Below are 15,399 nucleotides of genomic sequence, written 5' to 3'. Positions count from 1 at the left end.
GGAAAAAATATTAGCAAACTATGCAACAGATAATGGGTTAATAACCAGAATCTACAAAGAAATCAAGAAACTCCACAACATCAAAACAAATATCCCACTTAAGAGATGGGCCAAGGACCTCAATACACATTTTTCAAAAGAGGAAATCCAAATGGCCAACAGGCACATGAAAAAATGTTCAAGATCACTAGCAATCAGGGAAATGCACATCAAAACCACAATGAGGTTTCACCTCACCCCGGTTAGAATGGCTCATATTCAGAAATCTACCAACAACAGATGCTGGCCAGGATGTGGGGAAAAAGGGACACTAACCCACTGTTGGTGGGAATGCAAACAGGTAAAGCCACTATGGAAGTCAGTCTGGTGATTCCTCAGAAACCTGAAGATAACCCTACCATACAACCCAGCCATCCCACTCCTTGGAATTTACCCAAAGGAAAGTAAATTGGCAAATAATAAAGATGTCCACACCATAATGTTTATTGCAGATCACTTCATAATAGCTAAGACCTGGAACCAACACAAATGCCCATCAACAGTAGACTGGATAAAGAAATTATGGGACATGTACTCTATAGAATACTATACAGCAGTCAATACCAATGAAATCTGGTCATTTGCAACAAAATGAAGGAATCTGGAACACATCATGCTGAGTGAAATAAGCCAGTCCCAAAGGGACAAATACCATAGGTTCTCCCTGATCGGTGACAACTAACCAAGCACCTAAAAGGAAGCCAGTTGAAGTGAAATGGACACTTTGAGAAACAGTGACTTGATCACCCCGTTTCTTGACTATTGATGTACAACTTAGTACTTTATCCCTTTTAGTTTTTTTTTTTTTTTTTGGTTGTTCTACTTAATACTTTGGTTGAATTCTGTAATTAACACACAGTTATTCTTAAGTGTTGAACTTTAACTGAAAAGTGGTCCTTGTTAAATATGAGTGGGAATAAGAGAGGGAGGAGATGTACAATTTGGAACATGCTCAATCGGACTTGCCCCAAATGGTAGAGTTAGAAATGTGCCAGGGGATTCCAATTCAATCCCATCAAGGTGGCATGTACCAATGCCATCTCACTAGTCAAACTAATCAGCTTCAGTTCAGAATTGATCATAGTGATAGGATTAAGAGTCAAAGGGATCACATAAGCAAGACTAGTATCTGCTAACATTAACTGATAGAATTAAAAAGGAGAGAATGATCCAACATGGGAAGCCAGATACATAGCAGGCTCATAGAATGGCAGATGCCCTAAACAGCACTCTGGCCTCATAATCAGCCCTTAAGGCATTCGGATCTGGCTGAAGAATCCATGAGAGTATTTTAGGCATAGAAAGCTAAGACACACTGGATAAAAAAATAAAAAAATTAAAAAAATAAAAACCTAAATGAAAGATCCCTGCGAGTGATATCTCAATGGATAGAACAGGCCTTCAAAGAAGGAGGTACCTTTCTCTGAAGGCAGGAGAGAACTTCTACTTTGACTATGACCTTGTCTAAATAAGATCAGAGTCAGTGAACTCAAAAGGCTTCCACAGCCTTGGCAACACATGACAAGAGCCTAGGGTGATTACTGACACCATAAACAAGACTGTCAATAGTTAAATCAACAACAGGAGTCACTGTGCACTTACTCCCCATGTAGGATTTCTGTACTTAATATGTTATTCAATGTGAATTAATGCTATAACTAGTACTCAAACAGTACTTTACACTTTGTGTTTCTGTGTGGGTGCAAACTGTTGAACTCTTTACTTAATATATGCTAAACTGATCTTCTGTATATAAAGATAATTGAAAATGAATCTTGATGTGAATGGAATGGGAGAGGGAGCCGGAGGTGGGAGGGTTGCAGGTGGGAGGGAAAAAGCCATTGTAATCCAGAAGCTGTACTTTGGAAATTTATATTTATTAAATAAAAGTTAAAGAGAAAAAAAAATACAGGGGGCAGAAGCATAGCCCAGGTACCAAGTATATAACCGACTAGATTTTACAGACCTCCATTTCTAGAGATGCTGATAGTGGAATGAGGTAATGGGCATGTGGTAGGAAGCAATGCAAATAGTGACTCTCAGATTGGAGAGGTCATCCCTCCACCCCAGGCTGCACCCTTAAGACCACTGTCTTTCTAATCCACTCACAACTCTCTTTTGAATGCTGGTCCAGAACTTCTGTTACCACCAAGTTTTGAAAACTAATGGATGAGGTAAGGTAATATCAAGTATATCTTGTTCACTCTGGTCAGTATGATCCATAACTGCTTGGACCATGCAACTAGGTTCTTTACTTTTTAATGACTCTTGTCTCTGCTCTGAGCCTGAAGGTGTTATCTCAGAGAGCATTAAGTTGTATTCTGTTAGAAAAGATTCCTATTTATTGAGCTCCCTTCTTCAAATGCCATAAAAACTTCTCACTTCCAAAGGATATGGGACTGTCCCCCAGTACCCAAACTTCCATGTTCCCAGAAACTATGTATTCTATAAGTTCTGTAACCTTGAATGAGTAGCACTGGGCAGGCTATACAGTGCAGGAATTGAGAAACTTCATTTAAAGAAGATACACCAGAAATCCCATAAATGCAATTGCAACACAGTGTAAGTCAGCATGCACACATCTCACAGTAAAGACATTTCACTAGTATTGTTGCTATACTCATCTTAAAGATGAGTAAACAGTGACAGAGGTGCAACCTACATTCAGCTCATATACAATTCGGCTCCAGTGGTCTGAATACCCATCTCCATGCCATGGCCATCTTGTATGAGACTAGTTGTCTACAGAAATTTTAGAACCCCTTTCTGTATTGCTGGAGACCCACTGGTCTTCTGTCAGACACATCCTCTTCTTTTAAAAAAAAAAAAAAGATTTATTTTTATTTATTTGACAGGCAGAGTTACAGAAAGGGGTAGAGACAGAGAGAGAGGTCTTCGATATGCTGGTTCACTCCCCAGATGGCCACAACTGAGCTGTGCCAATCCAAAGCCAGGAGCCAGGAGCCAGGAGCTTTTTCTGGGTCTCCCACATGGGTGCAGGAGTCCAAGGACTTGGGCTATCTTCTACTGCTTTCCCAGGCCACAGCAGAGAGCTGGATCAGAAGAGGAGCAGCCGGGATTAGAACCAGCACCCATATGGGATGCTGGCACTTCAGCCCAGGGCGCTAACCCACTGAGCCACAGCGCTAGCCCCTCATCTTCTGACCAAAAAAAAAAAAAAAATCCTTGAAAATCCAACATTATTTATTCCTTCCATGGCTTTGGAACTAAGGATCTACCACTGGTATCCCTTCCTGAACCAGCCAAGGTCTATAGGGTGTACCTGAAAGAGATTATAATGCCTCCAATCTACAACTGCACCTATGCCATCAAGAGACAGGAACCTGCCCTGCTCTCCAAAGTTCCTTTTACCCCCACACTAACATTCACAGACATAGAAACCAATCACACAGTCCTTGAGCAATATGAGGACAGCTTCAGGACCAGAAATTCTCTAAAGATGGTGGGAGTGGTCGCAATGGCATATGCTGAGAAGGAAAACAAAGGAGACTTTCCATCATCTTTCCCTGTTGACATCACGGGCTGATGAAGCTACTTTCCCTGTAAAACAGTGCACACCTCCGTTAGGAAGAAATTTGCTGGAAAATCAACCTCTTAGGATACAGCGAGGATACATAAAACTTGTCTAACCACATGAAGTGCTCACATAATATTCCAATTCCTCATTAATTCCTGGCTTGGCAAATACATTTGAAAGAAAAATACTATAAGTTGGCTGGCACCACGGCTCACACAGCTAATCCCCCACCTGCGGCACCAGCACCCTGGGTTCTAGTCCCAGTCGGGGTGCTGGTGTCCCAGTTGCTCCTCTTCCAGGCCAGCTCCCTGCTGTGGCCCAGGAGTGCAGTGGAGGATGGCCCAGGTCCTTGGGCCCTGCACCCGCATGGGAAACCAGGAGAAGCACCTGGCTCCTGGCTTCAGATCAGTGCAATGCGCTGCCCGCAGCGGCCATTGGGGGGTGAACCAACAGCAAAAGAAAGACCTTTCTCTCTGTCTCTCTCACTCTCCACTCTGCCTGTCCAAAAAAAGAAAAAAAAAAGTGGCAAATGTGTTTTTGCTGAAAGCTTTTCCAACAGCTCCTCAGTCTAGTTTGCCTTCACTTTGAAAAGACTCTTTTTCTAGGGTATACATGAGCATTTCATTGACTTGGCCATCAAACATAATTTTTGCAAAGAATTTAACTGTACCCAGCTTTTATCAGGAGCACAAGAATATATCACATTGATGACTTCTTCCCTTTATGAGACTATTTGACACACTTGTGAAGAACATACAATGCTAATACCTTTTAGTCCTTCCTGGGTTTTGGTGCAATGCATGCCTCATTTAAAAAATTAATTGTCATGGATGCTACAAATCAGCCCAGCTTATATGGCCCCTCCTTCCAATGAAAAGTCAAATTGAATTCTGTAGGCACTATCCTTAGTGCTCTCAGTGACTTCTTCACTCGTGGAGCTCATATGCCTTCTAAATTCTCTGGATCATTTGTGATATCCATTACTTCTCAAGGGCTGTGATGCAAGGAATAACCTCGCTTGGAACCTTGCTATGTGCCAGTAAAATTAAATTAGATTTCTATTAATTGTGCTATATTGGAAAAATAGTCACCTACATACCTTGAGCCTGTGATTCTCCAAACCTTGTTATCTAGTAGGACTTTGGCCATGGATATAGAACAGTAAAACATGAGAATGGCTACTAAGACCTCCTTAATAGATGATGGACCCAAACTTGGCATACTCCATTTGGCAAAGGGGATGGCTTCCAATGTCTGCTGTCTATGTCCAGATGCCAGGGTACAGCAGGAGGTCACTATTCTAATGATAAAAAAAAACCATTTAAGTTCAGCTGGACACCATTTTGCTGACTGTTGATCTCGTTACTGTTAATCCAGATGCCTTCACTGATGACAATCCAGAGACCCAAAGTAGTCACAGCCATTATCTGCTAACAAAAGCTTAAACCAAGAGTGAAGAATTAGTATCCATTATATCACAATTCCTCAGAACCCATCTAGTCCAAACCTTGAGAGTTGGAAGCTATTATACTTGGCCCACCCATAAATAGGACGTTAATTGTCCCAGATGGGCTCTATATCCTTGTACTGCAAGGAGGATGTCACAGATATTGATGCTCCAAACTTATCCAGCTCCCTGCTAATGTGTCTGGGAACGCAGCAAAGGCTTGCCCAAATGCTTGGGCCCCTGAACCCATGTGATATCTGGAAGAAGCTCCTATCTTACGAGATCAGCCTGGTCTAGCCCCAGTCATTGCAGCCATTTTGGAGGAGAACAAACCAGAAGGAAGATCAGTCTCTCCCTTTCTCACTCTAACACTGCCTTTCAAATATATAAATAAATCTTTTAAAATGTAATCATTTCAATAGATTCCTCAGTGCTCAATCATGATGACTTTTGCCTCCTTAAGAACATTTTCATTTATTTTTTAAAGATCTGTTTATTTGAAAGGTAGAGAGGGGGCTGGTGTTGTGCTGCAGTATGCCAAGCTGCCATCTGTTATACTGGCATCCCATATAGTCACCAGTTCAAGTCCCACTTGTTCCACTTCTGATTTAGCTTCATGCTAATGGTCTGATAAAGAGTGGAAGATGGCCCAAGCACTTGGGCTCCTGCCACCCCCATGGGTGACTCAGAAGAAGCTCCTGGTTTCAACAAGGCCCAACACTGGCCATTGGAGCCACCAGGGGAGTGAACGAGATGATGGAAGATCTCTCTATGTCTCTCTCTCTCTCTCTCTCTGTGACTTTCAAATAAAGAATTAAATAACTTAAAATTATTTTAAAAAGGACAGAGAAACACACACAAAGTGGTTGAGGAGAGAGAGGCAGAGAGGTCTTCCATATGTTAGTTCACTTTCTAAATGTCTGCAAAAGCTGTGGCTGAACCAGGCTCTCAAGTCCCCTAATAAGTAGTAGATCTTGCACTTAGGTGAGAGGAACTGAAGAATTTGAACCACTACCCCATGATTCCCAGAGATATTAAGCAGGAAACTGGTTTGGAAGTGGAACACTGAAAACTTAGATTAGCACTGCAATATAGAATGTGGGCATCACATGCAATGGGCAACAAATTAGAAAACCTAGAAGAAATCAAAACACATGCTACATAACAAAATTGAGTCGTGAAGACATATGGAAAACCTAAACAAACAAAAACCAAGACAGATACTGAATCAGTAACAAAAACTCTCCAAAGAAAAGCCCAAGACCAGATAGCTTCAGTGCTAAATTCTACCAGCCTTTCAAAACAGAACCAATTCCAATTCTTCTTAAGCTATTCAAAACAATTGAAAGAGAAGAGTATTCCCAAACTCCTTCTATTTGGCCAGTGTCACCTTATTTTCTAAACCAGAAAATGATACAATAGAGAAAGAGAATTAAAGAACAATATCTCTGAAGCACAGATGCAAAAAATTCTTAACAAAATACTAGCTAATAAAAATCCAACAACAGATCATAAAGATAATTTACCTGGACCAAGTGGAATGTACCCCTGGTATGCAGGGATCATTCAACATATGCAAATCAATAAATGTGATATGTGACACTAGAAAACTAAAGAATAAAAACCACATGATGATCTCAATAGATGAAGAGAAAGTATTAGTAAAAAACAAGCTTTCATTATAAAAACCTTAAGCAAGTTGGGTATAGAAGGAACATTCCTTAACACATTCAAGGCAATATATGACAAATCTTCAACAACATCATATTGAATGGGAAATCTTGGAAGCATTTCCATTAAGATCTGAAACCACAGTTGCTCTCCATCACTACTAACAGTTTTAGTCATGGCAATAATTCAAGTAAAAGAAATTAAAAAAAAAATTAGAAAGGAGAAAGTCCAGTAATCTGTTTGCAGATGACATGATCCTATATATTGGGAAACCAAAAGACTCCACCAAGTGATTATTGAAACTCATAAGAGAGTTTGGTAAAGTTGTAAGATATAAAATCAACACACAAAAATCAATAACCATTACATACACAAATATGCCATTGCTGAAAAATAACTTATCAGATCAGTGCCATTCACAATAACCATAAACATTTTTTATTACCTTGGAATAAATTTAGCCAAGGGTGTGAAAGATCTTTACAAGAAAAATCACAAAACATTAAAGAAATACATGTTCATAAATTGGAAGAACTAATATCAAAATTCCCATACTACCAAAATAAATTGTTTTTAGTTTTATTTTTACAATCATTTATTTATTTGAGTGGCAGTTATAGACAAAGAGAGGGAGAGACAGAAAGCGATGTCTTCTAACTGCTGGTAATTCTCCAAATGGCTGTAATGGCTGGTGCTGGGCTAATCTGAACCCAGGAGCTAGAAGCTTCCTCCTCATCTTCTATGTGGATACAGGAGCCCAAGCACTTGGGCCATCTTCCTCTGCCTTGAGCAGAGAGCTGGATCAGAGGAGCAGCTGGGACCCAAACTGGCATCCATGAGATGCCAATGCCACAGAGGCTCAACTCACTATTCCACAGTGCCAGTCCCCCAAAAGCAATTTACAGATTCAATGTGATCTCAATCAAAATATCAACAACATTCTTCTCAGAGTTAGGAAAAAAATGATGTTAAAATTGGGATGAAATACCAAGGCAATCTTAAAAAAAGCAAAGAGGGAGGCATCACACTTCCAGAATTCAAGATCTACTACAGGGCAGTTATAATAAAAATAGCTTGTTATTGGCATGCCAAAAGACATGTAGACCTATGAAACAGAATAGAACCTCTGAAAATTAATCTGCACATCTAAAACCAGTTAGTTTGTGACAAACAAATTTAAAGCAATCTCTGGAGAAAGGACAATCTTCAAAAATAGTGCTGGGAAAATTTGTTCTTCACACTGTAGTAGGAAACAAGATCCCCACATTGCAACTTGTACAAAAATTAACTGTAATTGGATCAATCATCTAAATCTAGGGGAAAATATCAGGGAAACTCTGCAAGACATTGTCATAGTCAAAGACTTTTGGAAAAAGACCCCATGAAGCACAGACAATAAAAGGAAAAATAGCCAAAGGAGATTATATCAAGGTAAGAAGCTTCTGAACTGCAACTAAGGAAGCAACTGACAGAATGCAAGAAAATCTTCACAAACTATTAGTAAAAATCTCCAAAATCTCTATGAGCTCAACAACAAAACAAAGAATTCAATTCAAGAAATGGGCAACAGGCATTTTTCCTGTTATATTAACAGGCAGTTTTAACAAGCATTTTTCCAAGGAAGAAATTCAAATGGCCAACAGACACATGAAAAAATGTTCAGGATCACTAGCCATCAGGGAAATGCTAATAGAAACCACAGTGAGATTTCTCCTCACCCCAGTTAGTATGGCTATCATACAGAAACCAAAAATCATTTTGGGACAGGCACTGTGGCTTAGTGGGTTAAGCCACTGCCTGCAATACTGGCATCCCATATGAGTGCTGGTTTGAGTCCTGGCTGCTCCACTTTTGATCCAGCTTTCTGCTAATGAGCCTGAGAAAGCAGTGGATGATGGCTCATGTGCTTGGATCCCTGTACCCATGTGGCAGACCTGGATGAAGTTCCTGGCTCCTGGCTTCAATCTAGCCCTGCCTTGGCCATTGTGGTCATTTGGGGAGTGAACCAGCAGAGATCTCTCTCTCTCTTTCTCTGCAAATCTGCAATTCAAATAAATAAATAAATCATTTTTTAAAAATCACCAAGTATTTTACTGAACAATTTTAAATGTTGTATGAGCAGACATCTACAACCATTGAATTATTTTTACAATAGTCAGTCTGGTTTAAACTGCTTTTCTGTGAATGTAAGAATATGTACTTGAAAAAAGTATAGGCTTGAGGAAGTGGTGATATGCTCGAGTGCTAGAGTGGAGATGGCCGAGCTTGCTCCACTGCCCCCACTCTCCCCACACATTAAGAACATTCAGCACCACCTGATGGTCAGGAGCATGACAAACAGGACTCTGTGGTGGCCAGTTACTGAATAGTTGCTCAAGAACTGATCTGAGAGGTGGTTGGCAGCCATTGTTCGATCATTATGTATCTCACCAAGGGGGTCATTTTATATGCCATGCAAACTAGAATGAAGATTCATAATAAAACTGAGTGTTGTAAATTTTTATCAAAATTAATGGGTCAGTTAGAAGCTCTTAAGAAACAATTGGGGGGCTGGTACTGTGGTGCAGCACATTAAAGCCCTGGCCTGCAGTGCTGGCATCCCATATGTGCTCCAGTTCAAGTCCCAGCTGCTCCACTTCTGACCCAGCTCTCTGCTCTGCCCTAGAAAAGCAGTAGAAAGATGGCCCAGCTGGTGCTGCAGCTCACTAGGCTAATCCTTTGCCTGCAGTGCCAGCACCCAGCATTCTAGTCCCAGTTGGGGCACTGGATTCTGTCTTGGTTGCTCCTCTTCCAGTCCAGCTCTCTGCTGTGGCCCAGGAGTGCAGTGGGGGACAGCCCAAGTGCTTGGGCCCTGCACCCACATGGGAGACCAGGAGAAGCACCTGGCTTTGGATCAGCACAGTGTGCCGGCTGTAGTGTGCCGGCCACAGTGGCCATTGCGGGGTGAACCAATGGAAAAGGAAGACCTTTCTCTCTCTCTCTCTCTCACTGTCTACTCTGCCTGTCAAAAAAGAAAAAAATAATAATGAAGATGGCCCAAGTCCTTGGGCCCCTGCACCCATGTGGGAGACCTGGAAGAATCTCCTGGCTCCTGGCTTCAGATCAGCACAGCTCCAGCCATTGCAGCCATTTGAGGAGTGAACTAGCAGATGGCAGAGGCTGACTCTCTCTCTGTCTTTCTGCCTTTCTGTGACTCTGCCTTTCAAGTAAATAAATAAATCTTAAGAACTGTTAGACTGGACTCAGATGGGACTCAATTATCCCAATGAGAGACTTCAATAATACAAAAGCAAAGAGGTTTATTGTTCTAGCTCGAGCTAGGGTCCACTCCTCCAATCATCACAGCAGTCTTCTGATGAGAATCCATCCCATTTCTTTTGTGGGGTTTATATAGGGTTTTCAGAGACATTCTATACATTATAGCACCATTCAGCAAATCATCTCGTTCTGCGGGAAATTTAAAGAACATCTCTTAAAATTGCTTAGTAAATCCAGTGGTGGGAATAGACTAGTAAAGGTGGTTGGATGGCTCTGGGTTGATGCTTTTTAAAATGATTGGCTAAAGTATAGGGTATGAGCTGCTAGGGTGTATGTTCCAAACTGCAGGGTTTGGGGATGTTATCAATCACCTTAACTGCCTGAAAAGATACCTGGAACTTTAGATATTTCCCTGCTATCTGCTGATTGGCTGTTGCTAGGAGAGTTTATCACAAGGGGAGTTTATTTTTCTTCTTCCAGAGCTTTTGGCTTAGGGTTCAGGGCCCGGTCATGCCCGAGTTACAAGATGGAGGCCTAGTCTAAAATAGCTGCACATTGATCCAGGCTCAGGTTCTTCACAACAACAAAAAGAAACAGTTGAGTGATAATGAAGCTATTACCTAAGGAGCAGTTGGTTCTGCCCATTTGGGGATTTATTCTTGGAAAATGTTTATATATGCAGACAAGGAACATATACTGCAAGTCTTTTAACAGATGTCATAACCGTGTTTGACATAACACTGATGAAAATGTGAAACACAGAAAGTATGCAAGATGGAAGGCAACATATATCCATAATTGCTTAAAGAATGAGGAGACTCCTCAAGCAGGCCCTATTGCAATTGAGGAAGATACTGATGGTGAAGAAAATGAAGATGCTGTAGTAGCATCTCTGCCCATTCAACACACCTCAGCCATCATCATCTTCAGCAGTTGACCCAGGCAGCATGCCATCAGACAGCTATAGTTGAATACAGATTCCTCTGGGTGCACATGCCCCAGCCAACACACCAGCGAAAGTGCCTCATAGCATGGGTGTAACAAGGAATACCATCCAACCTACTCTATAGACTATGCCAGCCATTGATCCTGCACTTTCCAGTACGGTTTCCCAAGGTGATACCCACCTCACCCCTGAGGAGTTTGTGAGAGCTCAGAGATACTGCAAATATGCTGGCAGTGCTTTGCAATATGAAGATGTAAGCACTGCCATTCAGAATCTACAGAAAGACCTCAAGTTACTGATGACTGACAGAGAATGAAGACTTTGTACAACAGATCCACGAATCTTTGGCATAAAGAACTAACTCCATTACCCTATCTTCAGCCTATCAAGAGGACAGTTTTAAGAAAGACTTCAGTTGAATTGAATATGATGATAAAATCTGTGAATATCAGATTCCTTTTGAAGCATTCATCAGTAGCCTCAACCAGTTTTTATTGTCCATTTAATGGCTCCAATAATTTATGGGCACATAGGGCTGATGTTGGCAAGATCCTAAAAACACCCTTTGAACCCTGTTTCAGCAAGTGAAAACACAGAAAATATATATTGGAAATAAGCTTTATTAATTTAAATACATGAAGAGAATTTTTTAAAAGCCATAATATTTGGACAAACAGATCATATTACTTTGCAGTAAAATTGTAAATCTAATAAAAGATTTCAGAATTGTCTAGATTAGAGATTACCTTTTTGTTTTCCTTAAGATTTATAAAACAAATACAAATGTCCTAAAGTGTTAGATTAACCTGAAAAAATTATGTTCAAAACGCAATTTTTATTCATTAGAGTTTATAGTTGACAGAAGGAAAAGTCATTCAGTAAAGAGGTAGAAGTGCTTTCAGACTTAATATTAATAATGTTGGTTTCCCAAATGCTTTCTCTTATCCATCAAGCTTAAGGTGAATTGGTATTTGCTGCATCAGCAGTCTGACTGCATGTCTTAGAGAATGAAAAATAGAGGTCTGTAGAGATGCCTGAAGAGTTGGTGCTTTTAAGTTAAGATTCTTCTCAGCTGCTGAGGAGTATGTTCCATCGAGTGCATAACTTTGAATGATTCAGAAGATTTATAAGACTTAAGATACTCAGTTGTTAAATTTATGAATTTTGTGGGAAATTATGGACTTACGGTGTCACCTGAATTTGCTGTGTTAAAACAATAAATACAAAGATTCTTTTTAAATAAAACTTAAAAAAAGTATAGGCTTGTATGGAACAAGATGTTTCTAAACTTCATAACATGCTGTTATTTTAATACAAAACATACATAAGCAAATGTTTTAAACAAATAATTGATTATAAAAGCTTGTGTTTCTAATCAAATACACTTGTGAAAAGAAATTACAATTTACCCACAAAATAATCTAGAATTTCCTAATAGTATCTAACTTAATAATAGTATCTAACTTAATAATGAAGTAAAAACATCCTAAAACATCTTTTGTTTGTGTGAATTTAAGTACAGTACTTTAAATTAGCATTTTCCATCCCAAAGGTTATTAAAAGTTTTGAAAGGGAGATAAACTCCATGAGGTTGGTAGATTTTCTGTTCTAAATTCTTCATGTAGTTGGGGCTGGTGCTGCTGCGCAGCAGGTAAATCCTCTGCCTGTGGTGCCAGCATCCAGTATGAGTACCAGTTCTAGTCCTGGCTGCCCCTCTTCCAGTCCAGCTCTCTGCTATGGCCTGGGAAAGCAGTGGAAGATGGCCCAAGTGCTTGGGCCCCTGCTCCCGCATGGGAGACCAGGAAGAAGCAGCTGGCTCCTGGCTTTAGATCCGTGCAGCTCTGGCCATTGCAGCCATCTGGGGAGTTAATCAACAGAAGGAAGACCTTTCTCTCTGTCTAATTCTACCTCTCAACTAAATAAAATCTTAAAAAATATATTCTTTATATACTCATATTAATTACAACCTCCTATTTTAGAAAAATGAGGGTTAATGGTTTATGACTTCTGCTAGTCTGTGATTGTTACAAAGTAAAACTTCTAGTTTTATCTAGAAGATAATTCCTTATCTGCAATCACCATATTGTAACAAAAATTGTGGTACTAAGTTAATAGTCTTTAAGTAAATTAGGAGAATATTTAGCAACTTAAAAACACCTGGCTAGAAAATTTCTTCACAAGATTCCTTGTGGGGTAACCACATGCTGAATTTCTGGTTTTTCCTTTACGTGTCTCATTGTCACAGGCTGAACAGCAACAGAACACAGTATGAGAATGATGAGCACTCCTCTAATGCTAGAGACATATGTGCCCTGTCAGGACTTCATTGGTCTGACTCATCAAAAGACTCAGGAATAAATGTTTCTGTTTTCAAGAGAATTGTGGGGCTGGTGCCATGGTGCAGTAGGTTAATCCTCCACCTGCAGCACCGGCATCCCATATAGGCCCCAGTTCCAGTCCCAGCCACACCTCTTTCAATCCAGCTCTCTGCTATGGCCTGGAAAAGCAGTATAAGATGGCCCAAGTGCTTGGGCCCCTGCACCCATGGGAGACTGGAAAAAAGCACCTGGCTCCTGGCTTTGGATTGAGCAGCTCTGGCTGTTGCAGCCATTTGGGGAGTGAACCAATGGACGGAAAACCTTTCTCTCTGTCCTACCTCTCACTGTCTATAACTCTACCTCTCAAATCAATAAATAAAGTCTTTCAAAAAATCTTTTAAAGTGAATTGCAACCACTATTGCATGTTTTCTTTCACAACTTCAAGTGGACATAGCTCATAAAATAAAATGAATCATGGTTTCATAAACATTAAAGCTTATCATAGACAATTGGTACCAATGAATAGCTTCTTTTACAGTCTCTCTATATAAATAATTAATAAGCCAATTGTTTTCTTCCTACTCTGCAAAGCCAGTCAATGCAATTGATTTCAAATTTAGAATTTTCAAATCACCCAGAAATGCACAATGTTAATGCTTTTGGAGCTTTATAAGAGCCCAAAATATCAATTTTTAATTCTTGTACTTTTTAACATTAGAGAGTTCTAAGACATTAAATAGTACTTTTTCTTTCTAATCCATGTAAGACTAACAATGTGCAGAAAAAAATATGAGGATTTTTGTTATGCAGATAAATAATTGTGCTTTGCCTAGAATCATGCTTCAACTTTGGTTTTTTCCTCTTCACTGAATCCAGGAAGACAAGAATCCTGTGAAACTAATAAAATGCCCCTGGTGTTCTTAAATGATTACTTTTTGGACAGGAACTTCCAAGAAACAACACCACAGTCGTAGTGAACATTTTCTGTGGTTGAATCTTCTCTTTGCTTTCAGAAGACCAACAGAAGCCACCTGGAGATCTCAGAGAAGGCCACGTGGGAATGGAGGGGCATGCACCTCCTCTGGAAGCAGTTGTGTCTGTGAAATTTTTTGCTCATTGCAAATTTGACAGGTCTCTATCCATTGATAATGAAGAGACTCATCATAAAAATTAGTAACACAGAAAAAAATCATTGAAATTTCATTTTTTTCTGCCACAGGCAAGTGGAACAATATCTCTCACAGTAAAACAAACAGACTGTAAAGAGTCTATCCAATGTCTCTGGCTCTCCTCACATTCTGAGGACAGATCTCAGAGAACTTCTAGCTGCCTCTTCCAGAAAGGTAAATCAGTAAATAAATTATTAATAAAAAGAAAAGGAGGTAACTTTTTTTCTGTATTTCTGGATAGGATTCCTGTCTTCGAATCAATATGTCATGACTTTTATTCATTTTTCCTTCTTTGGAATTGGGGTAGGAGTAGGCAAAAACATGCATGAAAGAAGGGGGAAAAAGCTTAAAGTACTAGATTGTAAAGTAGGAACAAATAGGAAGGCTGGAGATGAAGGGGTAAAGACTAGGTTAGGGAAAAAAAGCCAGCTTATTAACTTCTTAAAAAGAGAAAGGAAGAAAGGAGGAGGAAATAGAGAAGTATGGTTATGTTCTTATGGAATTACATTCTTATGCAATCTGATCTCTTTGTATTAATAAAAATAGAAATGTTTAACAATTGAAAATTTATTCCTTTATTGAATCACTACTGCCTCATTCCAACACTCTATAAAAACAGAATCCAAAGGCAGGCATAGGTTGCAGGGTGGGGCACAGTGCAAGTGGCAGTGACAGACTTACTTCTCTAATATCAAATTCTACACCACAACTTCTAATCCAGCAAAGTTCTACACATCACCCAGAATCAATTGCATAAAATAAACCACTTAGGGCAAAAGCTCAGGGAAAAATCAATGTCCCCATTATTCTTTGCCTGTGAAGCACTCATATAAATTAGCATGCTGCTAAAGAAAATGAGATTATGGCCAAGCTATGTATAAAGAACATAGGGATGCAAAGTCAGGAGGCAGTTTGGTGTTTTATGAGCACCCAAAGTGAACTGCAGATGAAGAAGGGGATGCATTACAGAATGGGAGCTGAGTAGGCAGCACAGCCAGCAGTGATCACCAAG

At 39.9% G+C, this 15,399-nt stretch overlaps 2 protein-coding genes and 1 pseudogene across 3 annotated transcripts in view; 1 reads left to right on the top strand and 2 right to left on the bottom strand.

Annotated features, from left to right (window-relative positions):
* LOC103347453 (zinc finger protein 585A-like) overlaps nucleotides 1-15,399 on the bottom strand; it is a 222,720-nt gene that overhangs the window by 193,122 nt on the left and 14,199 nt on the right. The gene's annotated exons all lie outside the window — the stretch shown is intronic.
* The window catches only part of LOC127490116 (zinc finger protein 717-like), a 49,621-nt gene that overhangs the window by 20,328 nt on the left and 13,894 nt on the right, over nucleotides 1-15,399 (bottom strand). Inside the window, exon 1 of one of the 2 annotated variants that reach the window (XM_070054812.1) lies at nucleotides 4,677-7,253. The exons of the other annotated variant lie outside the window; for it this stretch is intronic. The gene's annotated coding sequence lies outside the window, so the exon portion shown is untranslated. Of the gene's footprint in view, nucleotides 1-4,676; nucleotides 7,254-15,399 lie in introns of those variants that run through there. 2 annotated transcript variants of the gene reach the window in all.
* Nucleotides 8,618-11,562, top strand: LOC127489481 (vacuolar protein sorting-associated protein VTA1 homolog; annotated as a pseudogene).

This window comes from Oryctolagus cuniculus, chromosome 12 (genome assembly GCF_964237555.1).
Source record: "Oryctolagus cuniculus chromosome 12, mOryCun1.1, whole genome shotgun sequence".
NCBI classification, from domain to species: Eukaryota; Metazoa; Chordata; class Mammalia; order Lagomorpha; family Leporidae; genus Oryctolagus; species Oryctolagus cuniculus.
Note: the sequence above shows the minus strand (reverse complement) of the source record. Positions and strands in the feature narration are given on the sequence as shown.